At 37.3% G+C, this 13452-nt stretch overlaps 1 protein-coding gene across 4 annotated transcripts in view; it reads right to left on the reverse strand.

Moving 5' to 3' along the window:
* Nucleotides 1-13452, reverse strand: part of LOC134543716 (band 3 anion transport protein) — a 337233-nt gene that overhangs the window by 184674 nt on the left and 139107 nt on the right. Inside the window, exon 1 of one of the 4 annotated variants that reach the window (XM_063388401.1) lies at nucleotides 7065-7162. The exons of the other annotated variants lie outside the window; for them this stretch is intronic. The gene's annotated coding sequence lies outside the window, so the exon portion shown is untranslated. Of the gene's footprint in view, nucleotides 1-7064; nucleotides 7163-13452 lie in introns of those variants that run through there. 4 annotated transcript variants of the gene reach the window in all.

The following is a 13452-nucleotide window of genomic DNA, read 5'->3' on the forward strand; positions in this document are numbered from 1 at the left end:
CATGTAGAAGTCTTAGCCGGTCAACCAATAAGTTTGGATCTTTCCACGATGTGTAATCAATCTCTTCTTCCACCATCTCACTTGCTTGTTTATTATAAATACTTTTAATATCACAATCGTCCCAGTGATCATAATAAGCGTTATCAGATTTATTTATTATAACACGTCGTTTCCATCGTTTCGGTCTCAGGACACCGTTACATTCTTCGATATTGTCAGCTTTAGGTGCTTCATCACAGTCTATGCTTTTGTCAACAGCCTCAGAGTCACTGTTACAATCACTGTAGAAGACATCCTCTTCACCCAGATTACCATATGAATTCGATATCGATGATGTCGAAGTGTCATTATCGTCTTCATGCTTCCTTTTTAGGAGTCCATCATCATTTTTACAAAGTAAGAAAGATCTACTTGAATTCGGCTGGAATGTATTCTCACTTTTCACGTTAAGGATTCTTCCATTGTCTTCATTCTTCCATAAATCATCATCGTCCTTCAATTTAAGTTCTTCGTCGAGATCGGAAGAGCCACGAACAAAATCTCTCTCAAGACAAGGAAAATTATTGTCGTAATGCACATCACTATTCCTTAGTCTAGTAGATCCATCGTTGTACTCTGGCTTGTACGCAGGCTTAACGTTACAAGTTCAGACATGTCTTTTTAAGCTCTCTCTCCGCGTAAACGACTTGTTACATCGAACGCAACTTATCATATTGCGTAGTGGATTTTTAACACAGTCATTCTTCTGGTGTTGTCTTCCATTCTTTCTCAAGATAAATTCTTTGCTGCAAAACTTACACCTGTGTCCTTTCGATACAGCGACAGACACCGAATCAGGATTCATATTAGTTACTCTGACTAATGTTAGATACAAACAGACAGTTTACCAATTGGAACCATTACTTAAATATAATTTTTAAAATATTTCTTAAGCGAGAGTTAAGTTATCTCATGCAAAGGTACTTGCTGAAAGTAGTTCTGCTTTTCAACAACAGATGACACCACGTATTGCTTGCAGGTAAATATTATTTCTTTTTTTCATGCGGGATGCAGGATTCTCACTAACGATCGCAATAGAGGGATGGCATCGCTAGACTCCAAGGAGAAGGTAGTTTGTTCTTCCAGTTAGTGTTTCTCAGATTTCTCAGGGTATAGGTATTATTATTTGACTGAATAATGATTTTTTTTTAAATTCCACCTAATAAAAATAAAATAGAAGCACTCAGAGAAAACCGTCAGGGAGGATGTCGTTTATGAACATCATAAATTACCAATTTTTTTAAAAAAAGTTCAAAATTAATCCTGCTTGAGCAAAGAGTTCACAAGCCCGCTTGTGCTAGAACTCTCATGTTGCTTAAGCAAAGAGTTCACAAGCCCGCTTGTGCTAGAACTCTCATGTTGCTTAAGCAAAGAGTTCACAAGCCCGCTTGTGCTAGAACTCTCATGTTGCTTAAGCAAAGAGTTCACAAGCCCGCTTGTGCTAGAACTCTCATGTTGCTTAAGCAAAGAGTTCACAAGCGGGCTTGTGCCACGCGTGCCGGGCCGGATTACAAGAGTCGTCGCTACTCCCCTCCGTCTACGCGCATCGTCCGGACTCGGCGTCGGTATCTATCGTTGAGCTGTCTTGGAAACTCCGCGGCCCGCCGCGTGAACAAGCGACGCTCTTTTGGTTTTTCGGGCGTCGGGTCGGCCTGGGATGACGCGACTTGTCACTGCCGCTCTCATCGGTTCGAGAAGGGCACCCAGGTACTTAAGCAGCGACGCCGGCTTCCGTGACAGTTTTGGCGACAGAGTTACGCGGCGAGAGTTTCGCGACTCCGAGAGCGAAGGGAAGTGCGACGCGGAGTTCGACTGGATCGCGAGAGTGCGGCGACTGAGTGGCGCGAGACTGTGTGTGTGGACAGGCGCGAGGTAAGGGGCGAACCACTGTTGAGCCTGGCTCCAGTGAGGAGTGCGATCTGTGGAACTTGACAAACATTGAGTGACTTGAGAATAAACATTTTTAAGTGCCAGTCATTTGTGATCGGACATTTTGAAATACAATTATTTATTATTCGGGTAAATACTAGTAATTAATAAAACTGTGATAAAACTTAATTGGGTTATCCCTTACGAACCCAGTTCTCCCCACATTATAAATCTTAACAGAATGCACACCCTCAAATCCTTTCAAATTGTTTGTAAATCTTATAATTTAGCCTATATCAATACAAACCATTTTTGCGAGGGGTTGAAAAAATCTGGGGTTAAATTATAAAATATATAAAACTTCCATGTACACTATCGAAGCCATTCTTATTTTGGTTTACTTTCTAAATGTTGTCTAAAGTTTTAGACAAAACTTTTGTTAAAATAAATTTGAATGTAACCAACCATTACTGCAAGATTGGAAAAAACAAGGGTTGAAAGAAAAAAACTTTAATATATATTATCAAAACCGTTATAATTTATTGTAAATATCCTAAACTTTATATAAAACCTTAGACTGAAACAATTCTTGATGAAACGTAATATCTTAAACCTTGGTAGAAAGAAATTATTATACTATCGTGTATTAGTGTAAAGGATGAAAAATAGCGTTGAAGGTAAAAAAAATTGAATAACTGCCTTAGTTGGAGGAATATGAAATTCATTCAAAACTATTCAATGCTGGATGCATGTAGATAAAAACATTCCAAATATTTTCGCTGCATGGAATATGAGAAAATGTTTCATGGGAATTTTTGAAATATTGGAGAACATACAGAATGTTATGTACATTAAGATCTTAAAATGTTCCAGAAGTTTATAAAAGTTTCCAAAACATTTCCAGAAGAAATTGACATTTCGAAATCTACCTAGGCCTGTAGACTGAGCCGAAATGAATTTTTTTTCTGAGTTATGTACACTTTACCGTTGCAAGGCGCCAAATAAAAACATAAACCACCTGTGATATCTGCCCTCGCCTAACACACCGTACGCGTGCCCAAGCCTCCAAACTCGGTTAAAGCCGCTCGCTTGTAACGTTCTTATCAGGAGTCAACCCATGACGAATGCCACCCGACACAGCCCACTGAAGGATAACCTACATCGCAAACTTTAGCACGATACTCAGTTTTGTATGTGGCTTATTAAAATTTCTACAAGTCCCTGTGTACAAGAAGTCGAGCAAAACAATTAATATTATCTGCCCGCTACGACGGTCACAAAAATTATATGAACATACGTGACACTTTATTTCGGAAAGGCCTATTCTATAAGGGAACTGAAACGGAGACGAATCTCCCGGAACATTTCACTATCGCGTCTGCTGTTTCCAAAATACACGGAAACTTAACAAATGGCAACCAATTGGATTGCATTTCAAGGTAAAGAAATGTATAATGCTTCGAGATCAGAACACGGGAAAAATTTACGTTTATAATAAAAATAAACGACTAAGTTATATTAGAACACTACACGGGCATGTACATGAAACCGTTTTAAAAGTATTTAGAACCTTAACATGGCACAACGTAAACGGAAGAGCTTAAAATTGCTGAGCTAATAAAAATAGGTATGTGCGTGCGATTGTAGAAACTCTGTTCCGTGAGATCAGTCTCAGTTTACGTGATCCGTCTTCGTTATCGAGCAATTGTAAAACGGGCCTTAGCAATAGCTGCGGACACCAATTAGGAATTAAAGTATTTCTATTTATTACAGAGAACGGATTCTGTGAGAGTACGAGAGTGACGGGTGGGGGTCAAGATAAAGTTCATACCATTCCCTCCCCTCCTTCTCCCCTTCAAGACCTGTTAAAAATATTCACCTTACAATAACGACGATAATTGGATCAAAATAATGTATAGTACATGAAAAATAATATTTATTTTTGACGTGACGTCTAATAAATCGATGAACGCCGGCTGCACGCACGAAAAAGTGTCCCGTTACGCACATTGTTCAGTTTCGCTGTGTCCCGTTATGCACATTGTTCCGTTGCGCGGTGTCCCGTTACGCTCATTGTACGCTTGCGCCGCATCTATCTCTCTTCCACTCGATTGGCCTATGCGTCCGAAGAGAAGAAAGACAGCGGCAGCACACAACTTACATCTACACGTGAACTGTTTCGTCGACTGTTTATAAAGTGAAGTGAAAAGTTAATGTGGTTTTCATTGCTTATTACAACAACAATTTCGGCAATAATGGTTAATTATTCTTGCATTTAAAAAAAACTGATTACTAGTATAATTTAAAGTATTTATTCTTTTATTATTAAAAAAGTAGCATCTGTCGGCGAGTGCAGTAATAGTAGGTTATGTTAGATATTTTATTACAGTTTATTTATATGAAAACTTGTTCATAATTATATTTAAACGAAAAGTTAATGTGGTTTTCATTGCTTATTACAACAACAATTTCTGCAATAAAGGTTAATTATTCTTGCATTTTAAAAATCTGATTACTAGTATAATTTCAAGTATTTATAATTTTATTATTAAAATAAAAAGGATTCAATTTTATTTATAAAAGTATGCAATCATTTCATCAATGTTTTGTTTTGACGTTGTCACGTTAAACTACCATCCGTAAACCGACTTTACAGACAACCAATTTTTACTAGTGTACAACGTTTCTATGGAATGCACCATAATTTTAATGTGAGTGGTATCAGAATTTAACTCCACTATCTAGCAACACTGCCACGCCACATGGGGCGTCACGCTTCTATGATAACGGCCGTTTGCGATCCGCAGACTCGTAGTTCATTTCTTAGACTAGAATTTTATATGATTACCATTATATCCAACCTTATTTAGCAGGAGTTTTGATCGGCTTAGGAATCAAATAAATGATAAAGTGGAATAACTAGTGAACACTAGAAGTTCATTCATCGGAGTTGATTTACGTCCAAACCAGGGCCGTCGTGAGAAACGAAGGGCCCAGAGCCAAATAATTAAGTTGGGACACCTCTTCCCCATTATTTAAGGTACACTTTTTCAAAACCCTACAGTTAAAAAAATTTACACAAAGACTAGAGGTTACCATGACCACAACTGAAAACATTATCTGGAAACAACTGCACAACTAGTAAGGTTTCCAATGAATCGGATTAGCAATATAATTGATATATTTTCCTACATTCGGAAACAAGGGTTGGAGGACAAAAAAAATCATTCTATCTTCGTAGGCACAACATCTGTAACTATTTTTGTTTAAACTAACCATTGCTGCAAGGGATTGAAAAAAAAGAGGGATAAAAAATCCACTCCCTTCGTAGGTACACCATCAAATTAATTCAAACTGTTTTAAAACCTTATAAATATTATCAAAATTTTGTCTGAAATAAATTTTATACAATTGCTGCAAGGCATGGATGAAGGCGGGTTAAAATACAAAAAACAAATTTAATATTCCCTAAGTAGGCATACCATTTAACCCGCTCCACTTGTTTGTAAATATTATAATTTTTAAGTAAAATTTAGTCTGAAACAATTTTTGATAATACAAACCATTACTGCAAGGGGTTAAAAAACCTGGGGTTGAAATAATAAAATAAAACTTCCCTACCCTGTACTCTTATCGAATTAATACTTATTTTTGTTTGACTTTTTAAATAATGTTGAAATCGTTTGTCTAAAGTAATTTGTATGTAACATACCATTACTGCAAAAGTGGTAATAACAAGGGTAGAAAGACAAAAAATAACTTTTTAAATTAGATATACTGTCAAATCAGTTATACTGTAAAACTCCTAACATTACCTAAAACGTTTGGCTGAAACTATTTTTGATGAATCGAACTATTACCGCAAAAATATGTGTTAAAATTTAAAAAATAAAATTAAAATTTCCTTAGTAAAATTAGTTGGAATTTAGTTTTAACCAACTTAATATTATCTTAAATATTTGCCAAAAATAATTTTATATACAAGGGATGAGAAATAGTTATTGAAGGTCAATAACAATTGCATAAAATGAGAAAATTTTTAATCGATCTTTTTTTTAATATTGGGATTATATAGGATGTTATGTGCATTAAGTTCTCAAAAATTTACAGGATTTTATATAAGTTTACTATAAGTTTCCAGAAGAAACAGGTATATCAAAATCTACCTACGCCTGTAGGCTGTGCCCAAAGGGATTTTTTTTAATTATGAGAGATTTTTGGTGTTTTATGGCACAAAGAAAGCTGCTTCAAATTTTCTACAGTAAATTTGTAAGAAAGAATTACAATTTTTGTCATGAGTCATTCCAATTTTCCTTCATTAAGAGAATGTTCGAGAAATATTTTCATCACTAAAGATAAAGATTGAACACTGAGCGTCTAGATTATGTTTAATTTAATGAAGTTCCACAACAACCACAAATTTTGTCACTGTCACAGAATTATTTCATTTAAATAATTGGATGTAACAACTTTTTTCGTCACTTACTTTTGGGACATGTTATTTTGTCGTAATTAACCAGCAGCATAAATATGTGCACATACACGCACTCTAAACATAAAAATCGTGGAATTGGGAAGAAATCGGCCAGCATTCGCCTGTTTGTTATTTCAGGAAATTGTTTGATTTCGGGGAAACAAGAAATCAAGAAACCCGCGAACTGGGATTCGAACCAGAATTCTCCCGCTCAAGAGTACAGTGTTTTACTTCTGTAACACCCACACTAGGTTTCTTCGCTTTAGTTAGGCGATAAGTAGAATTTCGCACATTCGACACTGGCTGGAAACATATCTATCGAAAACTGACTTGAAGATATTTTTAAGGCTCTGACCCACACACAATTATTTCAATAAAATAATTCTGCGACAGCGACAAAGTTCGTGGTGGTTGGTTAGTTCATGTTCTTTTCATTACATTGGTCGAAGACTATACCTTATTCCTGTAAATACATCACGATAGCTGTTTAACATTTGTTGTTGCAATTTTGTCAATTTACATTCACTAAGTATAATTTGAAAGAAGTTAAAAGCCGTGTGGCGTTTTACAGCTCACAAATGACATTTAGTAAATATCCGGTGGCGAAATTGCGTCTAAACAACACACGCAACACAGCTCTCGAAAGGGCCTTCAGAGCGAAGTAATATGAAAATGAAATCACCGACACGCTGGGTGACCCAGGGCCTTGGGATCCACGAGGCCAATCAGAAGACAACGATGGTGCAGTTACTATTCCACGAACATCCCAGCGCGCGACAACAGCGAGTGACCCGACCCACACAACAAGCGGCCTGCTGACACACTCGCCGTATCTGCTACGTGACGTCACGCCCAGAGGGCGAATAAGCGAGGCGTGCGTGCTCATACGCTGATTCTGAAGCCTTTCATTGCCACGACTAATGCGCAGTGAGGTTTTGGCGCGGACGAGGACTCTTCAGTTACACGTGAGCTTCAGAACGTGCCGATTTTACCAGCAGTCGTTCGCAATAAGAATTTGTCGTAGCAGATCGAGTTAAGAACAGAGTTCATATACGTCCTGGAAAACCTGGAATTCCAAACAAATTGTTTCCAGTACTGGAAATATCCTGGAAATTGCAAAGAAGTGTAGATTGTCCCGGAAATTTTATTGGTATCCTTGAAATTCTATTTAGCGCACTCTCTGGTACAGTAATCACCTCATTGAATAACTACAGTTTCTTTTAAATGAAGTAAATTCTCTGTCCGTGCAGCGTGTATTGTAAACAAACAATAATTCATAGATAACATGTCGCGAAGCAGACGTTCATCTATAAACTAAAAATGCTTAATACACTAACTAGCACTTTAGTGCTGCTCTTTCGGTACACGTTGGTTCACTATCGATAGGCATTACTTATTTTCAACGAAGTGATGCATTTTCAGTGGAACTCATATCTATGGATTCATGCAAAGGTTAACAAACGTAAATATTTTGATAAGCGTTGCTTAATAGTCCGCGAAAATGTTTAGGAGCTTTACACCGTTTTACACAGTTTTAAACATTTTCTTATGCAGCGTCAATATTTTAACGAAATTTTAATCGCGTGAGTTTTATTACATATGAGTGCCTCTGCTATAAAGTGTAGTTTCAGGATAGAATGGTTGTCGGATCCCATATATAAACAGTGGTTAGAACAAAATAAAATTGATCGAAATGTTGTTTTCTGTACAATATATAAAAATAATGTTGATATTGCAAATATTGGTGCGTCAGCATTACAGAGTCATATGAAATCAGGAAAACACGTAAAGATGATTGAAGTATTACATACAACTAAGTCAGTAGGGGATAATTTCAAAATTCCCAATGCATCCACAGTAAAAGAAAATGCTGTTGCAAGTTCATCTCAAAATTGCATTCATAGTGAGCCCCAGTCTACCGTTTGTGAGGTGTCGAAAAAATAACCGATTACTTTATCGAATCATGTTCTTGCTGAATCCACATTCAAGGCAGAGATTTTATGGACACTTGTTGTAATGAAACATATGTCATTCAATTCTTGCAAAGACAACAATATACCCTTTGCTGCTATGTTCCCAGACAGTCATATAGCAACAAAATATTCTTGTGCAGCAGACAAGAGTGTCTATTTGTTGTGTTTTGGTATAGCTCCATACATCAAGGATAGGCTTGTTCACTGTGTTCGTAAATCAGAATTCTTTGTGGTGTGTTTTGATGGAAGTGTTAATAAAGTTTTCCAACGAGATTCTGGGATGTAAGCTCTCAGCTAGTGTGCACAAGGTATATTGGTTTACATGCTAGAGCCAATGATGTAAATAATGATTAGAAAAAGGAATGGAAGAGGTAAACTCTTTTAATATTGTGCAGATTGGAATGGATAGACTTAATGTGAATTTGAAAGCCTACAAGGATTATATTTGCCAAAGGAAATACCAATATCCGGACTATCCACTGCTAATTTATGCTGGTACATGTAGTGTCCATACTGTACATAGAGCTTTTCAGGTTGCAGTGGAGGAAACAGGATGGGATACTGCTAGTATTTTGCGATGTTTGTGGCAAATATTCAAAGATTCGCCTGCAAGAAGTAATGACTTTGTACAGAATAAAGAAAAAACTTTGTTGTTTCCATTAAAGTTTTGTTCAACTAGGTGGGTGGAGGATGTTTCAGAATGGGCTATTGCTATTTGGCCACAAGTTACAGCATTTGTCGACTCTTACAAAGGTAAACCTAAATCTGCTCTGTGTACCAAGTCTTTTCAGACTGTTCAGAAGGCTACTAAAGATACACCGATGGTTGCCAACTTGTATTTCTTTTCCTTTATTGGAAGTCAGATACAACCATACCTCAAGTGCTACCAGACTGATTCACACATGATTCCTGTCCAAGCTTCTGACACAATAGAATTGTTGTACGGATAATGTAATTACCCATAAAGAAGTTTCGGATAAAGTAAACTGATGTAGATTTGTGTGCACTTTCTCCCAATAACAAGGATAACATAATGTTTGCGAATAGTATTGAAATTGGTTTTGCAACAAGAAAATAACTGAATATTTGTGTTGCCACAGACAAGGATTTTTGTGTTCAATGCTGAATGTCTACAGTTATTGAAAGTATTGGTTAAGAGAATTCAAGATAAAAATCCATTGAAAAATCCTGTAGTGAGATTTTACAGGTGTCTTGACCCTAGAACTCTACTATGCAATGAAAATAAAACAATTGTAAAATTTAAAAAGTTGCCTCAGCAGCTTGTAAATAGAAAACTGATCAGTAAAGGTGTGTGTGAAGCAGCTTTACTACAGTTCAATGTTCCTCAGAGAAGTGTCACCAGAGCCTTCACAGTTTAGAAATTTTGATAGAACTACTCAAAGCTTAGATTCTTTTATTTATAATTATTTCCTAGACGACAAACAGTATACAGATATGTGGAAAGTAGTTACTTATTCTGACTGTCTCATGGCCAAGCATCTGTAGAACGTGGTTTCTCCGTCAACAGAGAAATGCTTGTGGAAAATTTAACAGGAAAAACTCTAGTAGCAATGAGGATTGTGTACGATGAATTTAAAGATAAAGCAGTAAGTGATGTTATGTTCATTAAAGAACTGTTGGCAAATGCCAATGGCATTAATTGCTGAGAAAAGAAATGATTTATCTCTTCTTTCAAAGTCCAACGCATACAGGAACAAATCATGTGAATCGGCAGCCGAAGTCGCAAAGTTAAGCGAAGAGTTTGAAAAACCGCCTCGTAAACTAAATGAGCGCCCCAGAAATATGAGGGTTGACTGGGGCGATTTTTTTAACTGGAAATTTTATATGAATTTTTGTTGGCAAGCCGCATTTGGACTTTAATTATATTTTATAACGTTTGCGCACATTTTTATTACTTATCTATATGCATATATACATTTCTGCCTTGCTTAAGCATGTTAGCCCAAAAAGGCCGATCACTCGTATGCCTACTGAGGCTATCCAGCAACCTGAACTTGCAGAGGTTAGTCGTGAGATACTGAGCTATGCGCTCCCCGAGGTACTCCCGTGACTGGCTATCACTTAAGACGGCACTGCCGAAATTGGTAGTAATTCAAGGTGGTCCCCCTTTTTGTAAAGAGATCCCCGTTGAGGTTTTCTCTACGGCCCAGGACCACAATTTGTGTCGGCTTCGTACTTGGCAGTGCTGCCCTTATCGCTTAGGGCAGGGTTGAAGTTGGGGTTCCCTAGCCCTGTGAAAAACCGACGCAATGAGCGGCGAAAAAGCTCCGGTTACTAGCCTGGAAAGCTAGGAGAGGTTGGGTACACCTCAACCAGACCACAGGTATTCTGGGTGTTTCGAGAGGTTCCAGAATGATGTGGGAGATCAGTATGCGGCGCCAGTAGTGCTGATAATGTCATGGGGCTAAGGACACAGCCAACTGTTTGGCTAGCCAAGTACCGTTTGCGTGCACAGCGTGATCCGTTACCCGCGCCCATGGGGGCCCCGGGGCTTGAAAGAGCGCAGGGTTATCAAATAAGTTACCCCTAAATTTGATATTACTTGTACATCTATCCAAGAGGGGTAATAGAGAATCTTTCTTTCTTTCTTTCTTGCTTAAGTTGTATTCAAAATAAAGACTAACTTGTTTGCAGGTGATACTTAGTCTATTTATTGTTGTAAGGTGTTAGGTGTAGAGTTTAGGTTATTAGGTGCCGAGCTGTAAGATTGCATCAAGGCTGCTGAATTCCAGTAGCGCTTTGTAAAACGTGTGCGCCAAGCTATTTATATTTTTGAACTGGGTAAAAAGACCAATAACATTTACTTATTAACGAAGTTTAGATTTTCGTCAATAGTACAATATCCACTTCTATAAATTTTGCTTTTGCTAAGAAGTTAACCGCAGACTCAGTGACCGCTATAGGCTAGGAATGTTCGGGTAGCCGTTTTGGACAAGTTCCTTTTTTGGGGTATTATGAGTTTAAAGGTTTTCCCCACTCCCAGAAATGTGGTAGTGGTTTTTCAGCGCCTCTCAAGCAAAGAGAGGGGTTTCAGTGTTTTATTATAAGCTACTAACTAAACAGAAAGTAACGACTTTCCATTTATTCAGTAAATCAATACTTTCTGAGATATTCTAAATGTCATAAGGCAAACATTCACGCGGAATGCGTCGTTCACCGAGTGCAGTCGGATGATAATAGATCGAAATTGCGACGTATCGAATGAGGATCGAGTACACTGCATGGTGACGTCACGTTCCAAGCATGCTGTAAATAGAACGCGTAAGATACTGATCATGAGTAATCAGAGGAAGCAAGAGGGCTAGAGATACAAGAGCATTTCAAGGCTTAACGTGTGCTGTTGCTCACATTCCACTACGACAGGCCCCGTACATATTTCATGAACAGAGCCAGCCACTTGTGACGAGGGGGGGGGGGGGGACGCTGATTACAATATGGCGTGAACCTACACTTACGTGTGTAGCCTAGATACATCTGTTACCAATTTGTCTACTGTCCTATTTAAATAATTGAGCCTACTAACTCAAAAATATTAAACGCATCAAAATAAACTTTAAAAAATAATAATTTAGCTCTCCATAAAAACTAGGCATAAAAAGTAAGAGATCAAGCTGTAATTTCACAAATAATAAACTTAAGTACACAAGACCAAGGGTTCAGGAAACTCTCAACTTCTAACATCGTGGCTTGTTACCAAAATATTCACGCGCACAAAAGTTATTTCATAAAACATTTTTCACACAAATCGTCCGATCCTGTTTCTAAACACCTGGCTTTCGATTTTTTTCCCCCCAGAGAATATCACTTTTCAAACACTCCGTGCTATTTGAAATTTAGCTTTACGCGTGTATGCCATCACGCAGAGAATAATTATAAATAAAAATAGAAAACATTTTTACTGTCAATCGAGACTATAAGATAACAAGTTACTCGTGTTATTTTTAACGGACTGTTGACTCTTTTAGGGCCAGCTGCGTGGTACGTACTGGAGTTCGTTGCACAGCTGATGGATTCGGCCTTACTGCCAATAGACAGTCCCAGTCTTGTGAAGCGGTACCAACACGGCGCTTCGAAGACCATGCGTTGCTCATAGACTATTTGGTTCGTGTTTAACATTTACTTTAGTATCTTTCCGCCATATGCCGAAACAACACTGACACAAACCTAGTGACTTGAGTGAGAACTTGAACGGGATAGAAAAAAAAAACAAAGGAAGCAGATGCCAATGGCCAATACATTGTTTTCCCTGTAACAAAGATAGCTAACAGCTATATTACAATACAAATTCTCACAAAAACGCACTTCAACAAACATACATAAAATGCAGAATTGATTAGGCTATAATGATTTCCTGCAAAATATACAATTTACAATGTTTACATTTTTTTAAAAAACTAAGTAATCCATATTGCCAGTCTGAAACCTTTAAATAATTTTAGTAAAAATTCCAATACGGATAATTATCAGCACACGAATTTATGGTTAAAAAATAACAGTTTTAAGGCAATAAAATAATACATAGTATAAACGATATTAATGTAACTATAATTCAACTATGATTACGTACAATTTCCTGCATTTTCCAAAGTTTGAAATCATATTTTCTGATCCTGAGTTGTCTTGGTTTTCCAGATTTATCCGTCTGTAGGAACACTGGTAAATTTTCTCCAATTTGAAAGTTCTTAAAAGTAGCACCAGTTTTATCCCTTTCCCATCTATACCCAGCAAAGCAACACATGATGTTTGTTTACGCACATCGCAACAGCATGAAGTTGTTCAAAAATACTGTTAACAGAACAGTAGCAGAAGGATACGTAGACCATTGGTACTACTTTTGAGAACTATCCAGTTTGGCACAAATTATACCTAATTCTATACATCGTTATTTTAATAAGACATTCAAGCAGGCTATATTTATTTTCGTGGTATCCTACCAGCCTAATTGGACACATACCAACCACAATCCAATAAACAATGTTAGTGTAGTTCCCATTATTTAATGTTTAATATTATAACATAAGCGGGAATAGACTAGACGAGATCGTGTATGCAATAGGTGAGAAGCAATATATTAGA

Source organism: Bacillus rossius, chromosome 1, assembly GCF_032445375.1.
Source record: "Bacillus rossius redtenbacheri isolate Brsri chromosome 1, Brsri_v3, whole genome shotgun sequence".
NCBI lineage: Eukaryota > Metazoa > Arthropoda > Insecta > Phasmatodea > Bacillidae > Bacillus > Bacillus rossius.